This window comes from Rhincodon typus, chromosome 7 (assembly GCF_021869965.1).
Source record: "Rhincodon typus isolate 14 chromosome 7, sRhiTyp1.1, whole genome shotgun sequence".
NCBI classification, from domain to species: domain Eukaryota; kingdom Metazoa; phylum Chordata; class Chondrichthyes; order Orectolobiformes; family Rhincodontidae; genus Rhincodon; species Rhincodon typus.
This window is the reverse complement of record NC_063338.1, coordinates 30,072,945-30,083,945: the sequence shown is the minus strand read 5'-3', so window position 1 is coordinate 30,083,945 and position 11,001 is coordinate 30,072,945. Positions and strand designations below refer to the sequence as shown.

The window sequence follows — 11,001 nt, the reverse complement described above, 5'->3', positions numbered from 1 at the left end:
ATAACAGTTCCACTTTAATTTTTGCTAGGACTATTTTCATTTGTTTTACTCACTGGCCTTGTTACATTCTCAATCCAACATCTCCATTATTTTGTGTTCTAGGTTTGGCTTAATAACCTTAAAAAGTCTTACTGAGAGCATAGTGAAGGGATTCACACCAAGGATGAAAGGTGTTTGTTAAGGTGCGATTAAAGGCTTTCTTTTGTAATAAAGGAAGAAAATTCGGGTAAGATCTGTTAGAGATGTTGATGATTCTGCAAGGCTTTGAGAACGTAACTCATGACATATTAGCACCACTGATACAAATGTTAGCAACCAGAAGCAGAGAAAAATTACAGCACACAAAGAGACCATTCAGCCCATTTTGTCTGTGCCATCTGAATAAATTAGCTGGCCACTTAATCACTCTTTCCAGCTTCTGGTTTGTAGACTTCTAGTTTATAGTATTTCATGTGCAGATTCAGGTCCCTTTTAAAGCAGTTGAAGATTTCCACTTCAACCACAAAGCTGGGTAGTAAATTCCAGACACTGCAATTCTCTGGGTGAAAGGACAAGTTTTATAGCAAAATTGTTCATAGTTCACAGAAAAGATATGTTCCAATGAGGTAGAAAAATTCTAGAATGGGGATAAGCCAACTATGGCTAACCAGGGAAGTTAAAGGTTGCATCATGTTGAAAGAAAAGAAAACATACAATGTGGCAAAAATTAATGGCAATACAGGGGATTGGGAGCATTTTATAAACCAAGTAAAACCAACCACAAAATTAAAGAGGAAGGAGATAAACTTTGAGGAAATCTGCAAATAATATCAAGATGGAATGTAAGAGCTTCTTTAAATCTATGAAAAGGAAGATAGAGGTCAAAGTTAACATTGGCCCTTAGAGAAAAATGATGGGGAAATAATAATGAGGAACTAGAAAATGGTAGTGGAGTTGAATAAATCTGTCACATCAGTCTTCATGTTGGAAGACACTAATAGCATTCCAAAATTACCAAATAATCAAGGGGCAAAAGTAAGCAAGAAAATAAATTCAATAACTATCACTAAAGAAAAAGCTCTAGGAAACTAATGGGGTAAAGGCCAATAAGTCCCCTGGTCCTAATGGGATGCTTCCTGGGACATTAAAGGAAGTATCTACGGAGATGGTGGTGACATTGGTAGCAATCTTCTAAGATCCCTTAGATTCTGGAAGAGTCCCAGAACTTTGGAAAACTGCCAGTGTAGCACCATCATTCAAAAAGGGAAGGAGAAAAAAAAATAACCATAGGTCATTGAGGTTAAAGATTGATATTGGGAAAATGTTAGAGTCTATTACAAAGGATCTAAAAGCAGAGCATTTAGAAATTTATAATTTGATCAAGCAGAGTCAGCATGGCTTCTCAAAGGGGAGATCAGCCAGACAAATTTATTAGAATTCTTTGAAGAGATAACAAGCAAGATAGGTAAATGGAAAATTGTGAATGCTATATATTTTCAGAGGCATTTGGTAAAGTACAAGACATTAGCCAAATTAATCAGATATGAGCCAAAGGTGTTGAATGGAATATATTAGCATGGATTAAGAATTGGTTAAGTAATAGAAGTTCGAGAGTTGGGATAAGGAGAACATTTTCAGTATGGCAGCCTCTAACTGGTGGAGTGTCACAGGGATCAGTCCTGGGGTCACAATTATTTACAACATACATTAATGATTTGGATGAGGGAAGCGAATGCCCTATAGCCAAGTTTGTGGATGATATAAAAATAGGTGGGAAGGCAAGTGGTGGGGTGACACGAAGAGTGATATAGTCAGGTTAAATGTATGGAAAAAACTTGGCAGATGAAATATAATGTGGGAAAATGTGAGGAGTTGAATATTATTTAAATGGAAAAAAGACTGTAGAAAGCTATGGCACCAAGGGACTTGGGGATCCCAGTGCATGAATTACAAAAAATACTGTCCCAAGTTCCGCAGGTAATAGGGAAGACAAATAGAATGTTGGCCTTTGTTTCAAAGGGAATGGAGTACAAAAGTAGGAAGGTTTTGATAAAACTATACAAAACACTAACAGCTGGAATACTGTGAACAGATTCAGGTCCCTTATCAAAGGACCAATATTCTGGCATTGTAGATAGTTCCGACAAGGTTTACTATGCTAATCCAGAGATGGAGGGGCTGGTTTATAAGGAGACATTGAGTAGGTTGATATAATAAGGTGTAGAGCTGGATGAACACAGCAGGCCAAGCAGCATCAGAGGAGCAGGAAGGCTGATGTTTCAGGCCTAGACCCTTCTTCAGAAATGGGGGAGGGGAAGGGGATTCTGAAATAAATAGGGAGAGAGGGGGAGGCGGATAGAAGATGGATAGAGGAGAAGATAGGTGGAAAGGAGACAGGCAGGTCAAAGAGGCCGGGATGGAGCCAGTAGAGGTGAGTGTAGGTCGGGAGGTAGGGAGGAGATAGGTCAGTCCAGGGAGGGCGGGCAGGTCAAGGGGGCGGGATGAGGTTAGTAAGTAGGAGATGGGGGTGGGGCTTGGAGTGGGAGGAGTGGATAGGTGGGAGGAAGGACAGTTTAGGGAGGTGGGAACGAGCTGGGCTGGTTTTGGGATGCGGTAGGTGGAGGGGAGATTTTGAAACTTGTGAAGTCCATATTGATACAATTGGGCTGTAGTGTTCCCAAGCGGAATATAAGGTGCTGTTCCTGCAACCTTCGGGTGGCATCATTGTGGCACTGCAGGAGGCCCAGGATGGACATGTCATCTGAGGAATGGGAGGGGGAGATGAAATGGTTCGCGACTGGGAGGTGCAGTTGTTTAGTGCAAACCGAGCGTAGGTGTTCTGCAAAGCGGTCCCCGAGCCTCCGCTTGGTTTCCCCGATGTAGAGGAGGCCACAACGGGAACAGCGGATGCAGTATACCACATTAGCAGATGTGCAGGTGAACATCTGCTTGATGTGAAAAGTCTTCTTGGGGCCTGGGATTTGGGTGAGGGGGGAGGTGTAGGGGCAGGTGTAGCACTTCCTGCGGTTGCAGGGAAAAGTGCCGGGTGTGGTGGGGCTGGAGGGGAGTGTGGAGCGAACAAGGGAGTCCCGGAGAGAGTGGTCCCTCCGGAAAGCAGATAAGGTTGGGGAGGGAAAAATGTCTTTGGTGGTGGGGTCGGATTGCAGATGGCGGAAGTGTCGGAGGATGATGCGTTGGATCCAGAGGTTGGTGGGGTGGTACATGAGGACGAGGGGGATTCTGTTTTGGTTGTTATTGCGTGGACGGGGTGTGAGGGATGAGTTGCGGGAAATGTGGGAGACACGGTCGAGGGCGTTCTCGACCACTGAGGGGGGGATGTTGCGGTCCTTGAAAAATGAGGACATCTGAGATGTACAGGAGTGGAATGCCTCATCCTGGGAGCAGATGTGGTGGAGGTGAAGGAATTGGGAATAGGGGATGGTATTTTTGCAGGAAGGTGGGTGGGAGGAGGTGTATTCTAGGTAGCTGTGGGAGTCAGTGGGCTTGAAATGGATATTGGTTTCTAGGTGGTTGCCAGAGATGGAGACAGAGAGGTCCAGGAAGGAGAGAGAGGTATTGGAGATGGTCCAGGTGAACTTAAGGTTGGGGTGGAAGGTGTTGGTGAATTGGATGAACTGTTCGAGCTCCTCGTGGCAGCACGAGGCGGCGCTGATACAGTCATCAATGTAACGGAGGAAGAGGTGGGGTTTAGGGCCAGTGTAGGTACGGAAAAGGGATTGTTCCACGTAACCTACAAAGAGGCAGGCATAGCTTGGGCCCATGCGGGTACCCATGGCCACTCCCTTTGTCAGTAGAAAGTGGGAGGAATTAGAGTTTAAAAGAATGAGAGATGATGTTATTGAAACATGCAAGGTTTTAAAGGGTCTTGACAGGGTAGATGCAGAAACGTTATTTCCTTTCCTGGGAGAGTCTCAGACCAGATAGAATAATCTCGGAACAAGGGGTCATATACTTAAAACAGAGATTGATGAATAATTTCTTCTCTTAGTGTGTAATGTGTCTGTGGAATTCTTTGTCAGCATGATCTCATTTAATGGCAGAGCAGATTTGATGGGCCGAATGGCCTAATTCTGCTCTTTATGTCTTATGGTTTTATAGATATCCAGATTAACTGCCGCGTTTCTTTGAAGAAAATACTGATCACCAGGTCATGTAGGCAGGCACTTGTGGCTGTTATATCATGAGGTTCATTTCCTTTATGGATGAACTCCGAGCTTTGAAATCGGGTAGGGAGGCTTTTTAAAAGAATTCTAAAACTCTCAGGGCCCTTGAAAGGCAAAAGTGGCACAGGCTTTCTTTGCAACTGTTGTGTTATTGGTGTTATTCTGCAGTTTTCTTCTGAAATTTTTGATAAAAGGATTTCAGTATTGGAGAACCAATTCAGTCAAATTATCAGCTTTCATTGATACACAATGGATGGTTGATGCTGCCCTTTTGGCATCAGAGAACCATTTGAAGTCACAAGATCAATGGTCATTGATATCCAATAGGAGATAAATGTAGTCTTTCACACACAACTTGTGGATAAGTGGTCTTATCAGCTTTCCTTTGTTACATTACAAACCTGGAAACATAGACTCTGTGGTTTGGAGTGACCTTCAAACACTAGCAAGTGTGAATCCCACAGAGTAGTGGCATCTAAGTAAGTCATTTAAAACGAGGATGAGTTCAGTTTGGAACTTTCCATATATATTCTAATTAACCTGTTCAGAGATGCTATTACAGATCTCTGGAGCAGGACTTTGAACCCAATCCTCCTGGTTCAGAAGTAGAGACGCTACCACCGTGTCACAAGAACCCCTTAATATGAAATGCTTCACAAATTTGTGCAGCATCTTTGTACAGTGACAATGCTAATATTTTCTGTATTGTCCCAATTTTAGCATACGTACTGCTGAAGCAAACACTTTCTGAACGTTTGGTGCTGATGATGCAAAGATCATCCATCCTTTTCAGTAGCCATTTTAATACTTCGTACGTGCTCATTTATAAAGAGTTACCCTATTAAAATTTATATTATCCTCATATGTTTGCAGGACCTAATGCATACCACTCTGACACGCTGCTATCCTAGGGGAACAGGTTGAATTCTTTTTTTGACATGGTTTGCTTGTGAAACAAAGCGCAAGTGAATGTATGCACTCTTCTTCCACACTTGGATTTACACACTTTGTAGTCTGATACTACTTCAATTTCCCTGTTGCACATAGGAAGGATGTTGTAAAACTCAAAAGGGTTCAGAAATTGCCAGGGTTGGACAGTTTGAACTATAGGGAGAGGCTGAATAGGCTGGGGCTATTTTCCCTGGAGCGTCAGAAGCTGAGGGGTGACCTTATTGAGGTTTATAAAATCATGAGGGGCATGGATAGGATAAATAGACACGGACTTTCCCCGGGGTGGTGGTGTCCAAAACTAGAGGGTGTAGGTTTAAGGTGAGAGGGGAAAGATTTAAAAGAGACCCAATGGGCAATTTTTCATGCAGAGGGTGGTGCGTGTGTGGAATGAGTTGCCAGAGGAAGTGGTGGAGGCTGGTACAATTACAACATTTAAAAGGCATCCTGGATGAATATATGAATAGGAAGAGTTTAGAGGGATATGGGCTAAATGCTGACAAATGGGACTAAATTTATTTAGGGTATCTGGTTGGCCTGGATGAGTTGCAGCAAAGGGTCTGTTTCCGTACTGTACAGCTCTATGACTCTACGACTCCAAATCCCAGTTAACATTTATCTGGTGAATGTTTATTAATTTTGGCACACAGGATTTTAGGAATACCGACTTTATAAGATATGTGATTCTTGAGGCTGATAGTTCAAACCTCATGCTGGTTTCTATTAAGAGGGTAAATTTCACCAGACTGGACCTTGTTTGGAAGCTTGTAGTGTATAAATGTCTCTCACTGCTTTGCTGTGAACTCTGCAGAGTTCTTAACCCTTTCCTGAATTTCCACAGCCCAGAATCTGGTAAGTTAGGAATTTGAACATTTGTCTGCTTTCCTCCTCAGCTTATTTTAAATTCCCTTATTTAGTCCCTTTTATTGTCCTGTAAGTTTCTTTTGTTCTGATTCTTTCTACCTCAGAAAGCTCTCTCCAGGGCTTTGGGAAATTCTCTAGCTTCTCTTCTATTTCTCTTCTATTTATTGTCTTTATTACCTGCCTGTCGGGTGTTAGGGATGTTAGCATTCTGCAGCTGAACAGCTCTTTCTTTCTTGTTCTCTTCTGTTTCTCCAATTCCTGTATTTGACCTGTAGGCCTGTTTTTCACCAAGTCTTTCCCCATCAGTAGGTCTATTCCCACTATATGTAAGCTTGGAATCACCCTGACTACCACTACCCTGACAAGCCACTTACTCTGAGGTTACATTTTTACAAGAAGAGTCGCTTTCCTAACACTGTGATGTTTGTCCTGTTTTCAGGTAGCAAGTCAGTAATCCTTGTTCCCTCTACATCCTTTTAATCTTTTTGTTGTTGGTAAGGGCTATTGGATCTAAATTTGCTTAGATTTTGAGGCTTATCAGTTTAATTTTAGCCATGAATGCTGAATCTCTGGGAAACCTTTGATCCTTTCTGTGAGTTTTATGCTGTATGGGAAACAAATTTTAAACACCTCCGGCAGTACTGTTTCCCTTAAGCCTTTGCAAATATAATCTATTCATAGGACACAGACTCAAAGGTCAAGAGAAAGCTGTTTAATTCTTTCAAACTCAAGGGAGGACTGAGTGAATGTTTTATAGGAATTGAACAATTTTTGGTAGTTTGTTTCCTGCTTGAGTTCATTGGCATTGAGAATAGAAACCTTTACTTTCATTGTGAATGGCATAATTATCAGCAGGCTGCATAAAATAAACTTCTTGGGTTTTTCCAACTTGTTGACCAGGTATTATGAGGGTCCAAAATGTAATTGTAATTGAGGTACCGGTGTCCAAAGGCTGAAAAAAATATTTCTACATCCTCCCCTTCAAAACTGTGGACAAATTGAGAATACTTCAGTGAATCAATATCTGTCTCTGGGTAATGGTACTGAAATTTCCAATGGACCAAGTTAGGTTTTCTCTAGCTGCTATGATCTATTTCAATCCCCTACCTTTTAGTGCCTGTAACACCCTTCCAGCTTTTTGAACTGGGAACCATGTTCCCTCTATCTTCCCTTTCCCTCTCTTTACCTTGAGACTCTAATTCTAGCTCCTGCTCTTCCAGCAAACATTGACTAGGGCATCTGGGTCTGTTTCAGTTTCAATTTTCTACTATCCCTTTAAAATCCAAAGGGAGACCCACTGTTCAGTCAGCATGTTTTGTGGCTTGGAACCAATGTTTTGTTTTGTGTGTTAGATTCTACCAGATTAGCTATGTTCTATGTTCTATGGCTGTTCCATTTTAAGGAGCATTAGTTTTTGCCAAATTTAGTCCACAGTGCTGCAAGCATTTTTGTGTGGAATCTAGTCACGTTACTTCCTCACGTTATTATGCAAAACCTGCAGCTGTGGTCCTTTGTTTAAAAAAAAGGGCTCAACTATTGAACTTTCCCCTTTTGGCTTCCAATTATCATCTCTTTCTGTTCCAATTGGTGGTGTAAATCCTTGATGCAGTTTTCAATATCTGCTACAAACATGGGAGGAGAGATAAACTGATACCCCAAATTCTCATCCTATCTGTCCATAATCAGCATGGTTTAATTTGAAAATGTAGATATTTCAAAATTGCTGTTATTGTGTGGTCAATTTAAGAACACCAGCAACAAATTTCATTGAGATTAAACAAAGGATTAATCATTCACACACTGACACCAAAAGATTTAATGTTATGTCACAAAAGAAGGAAGTATATTTCTACAAGTATTGAGGTAAAAGAATAGTTTCATAGCTCAATGTGTCTTTGATAGGCCACTGAAAAAGGAAGCTCTTTCCCGCTTTTGTACTTTAGATGAGTTCAGATAGCTTGGTCAGATATCCAGATTTACAGTACTGTTCTTTGTAGACAAAACTGCTCAGCTGTCATGTAGTCAGACTCTCATGGTTATTGTATCAGAAGGTCCAATTTCTTTACAGGTGAACTCAGAGCTGTGGAATTAGACTGAGAGGCTTTCAAAATTGCTTTCAGCCTCATGGTTTTTTAAAAGCCAAAAATAGCTCAGCCTTTCTCAGCAGCCAGTTTCTTGTCAGTGTTATTCTATAGTCTGCTGCTGCTCTTTTCTGAGTTTTCAGATAAATGTATTTAGCATCAGCGAACCAGTTTCAAACACGTGATCAATGGCCAAAGATGCAAAATAGAAGATCAATGGTAGTATTTCAGAATGAGTGAATCAGTTTCAGTCACATGGTTCAAGGATATTGATATTAAATAGAAGGTAAATTGTGATCTTTCAAATTTCATTATGGAATTTAGTCTGATCAAACTTCCTTTATTACATGCCTGGAGACATAGACCTTATATTGCTATGACTTACAAGAACCGTTACAGGGGTGAGAGATTTTATCTGCAAGGTTAGATTGGAGAAGATGGACTTGTTTTTCTTGGAACAAAGAAAATTGAGGGGAGATTTGACAGAGATGTACAAGATTATGATAGATTTGCATCATGTACACAAAGAAAAGCTGTTGCCATGAGCGGATCAAACAAGGGCCATGGTGGGGCGGGGGGGGGGGGGGGGGGGGGACATCACTTTTAGGTTTTAGATAATGAGAAAAGAAACTGCCAGTCAGCTCAATGTGATTGCTTTTATTACTACTTTTAACATTGAATACAATAAAAGTGATCAGTGCAAACTGAAGCAAAACAATATTCCTGTTCTTCTGGAAGTGTGGAGTAACCACCAGGATTGCTACCAGTTCTAGGCAAATACTGAAATTCCATCTAGAACTTGCTTGACATTAGAGATTCTTATTTCCCTCACCTTCTATATCAGCTTTCCTCATAAACTGGCCATTCTTGATGCTGCAGTTTCCCTCATTCCTTTCCCACGAGAACTAATAGCAGTCCACCATTGCCGTTTGGTGGACTGCTGGTGGCATGTTTTCTTATTTCCCTTTTCTGGCACCAACCAATCAGATTATGTGATCAGCAGGCAGGAATGTTTTAGAACTCCATTTTGCTGCCATTAATTTCAAAACACAGAAACCACCAACTAACTCAGAGTTCAAGTCTAGTTATTAATACGCATCTGAATAGACTTAAACTGAAGAGACATCACAGCCTAGATTTCAGGGAAGGGAATTTGTTCTTGCAGAAACTGGGCAGTACATCATTAGCACACGTCTCCCTGTTAGTGTGTTGTCACCACCTCTATTTCTGGAATCAGCCTCATTTATATTCTCTCAGTAAGCCCCTGACATCAATTGAGGCCTTGCAGTAGTTTAAAGAAATATTGCTGTTTCTGACAGCAAAAAAAACTATCACCAGAATACAGCAAATTATAAAGTTACCTTCAGCAAGTTGCTGCAAGCTGCAAGTGCCACTGGTCTTCAAGTGATGCTCTAGAGAACTTATTAAAACCTGTTGAGAACATCTTCCTGACCTGTCACTGTGGAGAGCTCCCAGGTCAGAATACCGGGCAGTTATTAGGTACAATTTCTAAGGCACCATTTAGTGGATCCAGCTATACGACATTAAACATATTAATAACCATTCAAAGTAGAAAAAGGTGTTATCCTAATACCATAAACCATAAATGCATGACACCTGTATGTTACCTCTTCCTCACATGGTCTTTTAATGACTTGGAGTGCTATCCATGACTGACTTTTACCCAGTAAAGCACTGAAAACAGTAACAAGCTTCTTTTGTAAGTGTTCCTTATCTTGCCTCTTTCCAGTTGCTGTAAATGCATGGTGCACGTATAGGTCACTTGCTTGCTGATGGCTGGTGAGATTCCTGTATGTCATCCTGGCAGTTTCAGTGTTTAATTTCCCAATCTGATCACAAGAGAAAGCATTTGAGGGTGACACCAGGTGGGGACCACTCTCCTGTGGTATTCTTAGCTGTGACTGGCTTCATTTTGCTGTTCCTCCTCTTCAGTCTTCAAGTAGTGGCATTCTTATACGGGAACCACTAGCTGCATGGCAAAGAAATAAACAGCTGGCTGAAAGTGTGTGTTACAAGTCCTCATCAGTCAGTCACCCTGAAAAACAGTGCGAATGAAGGGAAAAAACTGACAGTTGCGAAGCTGGGGTTCAGATTCCAGGTTCTCTTTTCTCTTCAAAGATAACAGACCAGGAACCTCTTGATACCTTAATTAACCTGGAAACAGATTTGGCAACCAATCAGCAGTTTCAGATACTTGGGATGTTGGCAGGAATGTTTAAGTGTGGTCCTAGTTTAAACAGGCCATGGCAGCCATTTCTGTGACTGCTGCTTAACGTTTAGCTTGAAAATTCATAGAATCATCAAATTATAGAACATCGCAGGACAGGACCTGGAATCCAAACCTGGGCGACTCATCGCATCATGCATGCAGACCTGGAAGGTCCTCAATGAAACAGGAGGGAGGTCCTCTTCCCAGACCATGGCTAGGTAAAAGCAACGGAGGGTGGCAGGAGGAGGCCACTCACACAGTGTCAAACAGGCCTGAATGGCGAGAACTGACACAGACAAGAGGTAGCATGTGGCATTCAGAATGTGAATCCAGCATAACAGGGGGTTAAATAACCTGTTACAATCTAACAAGGGAATGCAACTTGCAGTTCTCAGGAAAGACCTCTGGGTTATTCGCCCTCTAAGAAGACAGGATAAATGCTGCTCCTAAACCTGGAAGGTATGTTTCTGTGATAGTAGGAACTGCAGATGCTGGAGAATCTGAGACAACAAGGTACAGGGCTGGATGAACACAGCAGGCCAAGCAGCATCATAGGAGCAGAAAGGCTGACGTTTCGGGCCTAGACCCTTCATCAGAAAAGGGGGAGGGGAAGGGGGTTTTGAAATAAATAGGGAGAGAGTGGGAGGCGGATAGAAGAGGGATAGAGGAGAGGATAGGTGGAGAGGAAACAAACAGGTCGAAGAGGCGGGGATGG

At 41.9% G+C, this 11,001-nt stretch overlaps 1 non-coding gene across 1 annotated transcript; it reads right to left on the bottom strand.

Moving 5' to 3' along the window:
* Positions 1-4,800: 4,800 nt before the first annotated feature.
* LOC125483604 lies at positions 4,801-4,905 on the bottom strand. The gene has a single exon (XR_007262550.1). It is a non-coding gene; the product is annotated as a U6 spliceosomal RNA (small nuclear RNA).
* Positions 4,906-11,001: the final 6,096 nt, after the last annotated feature.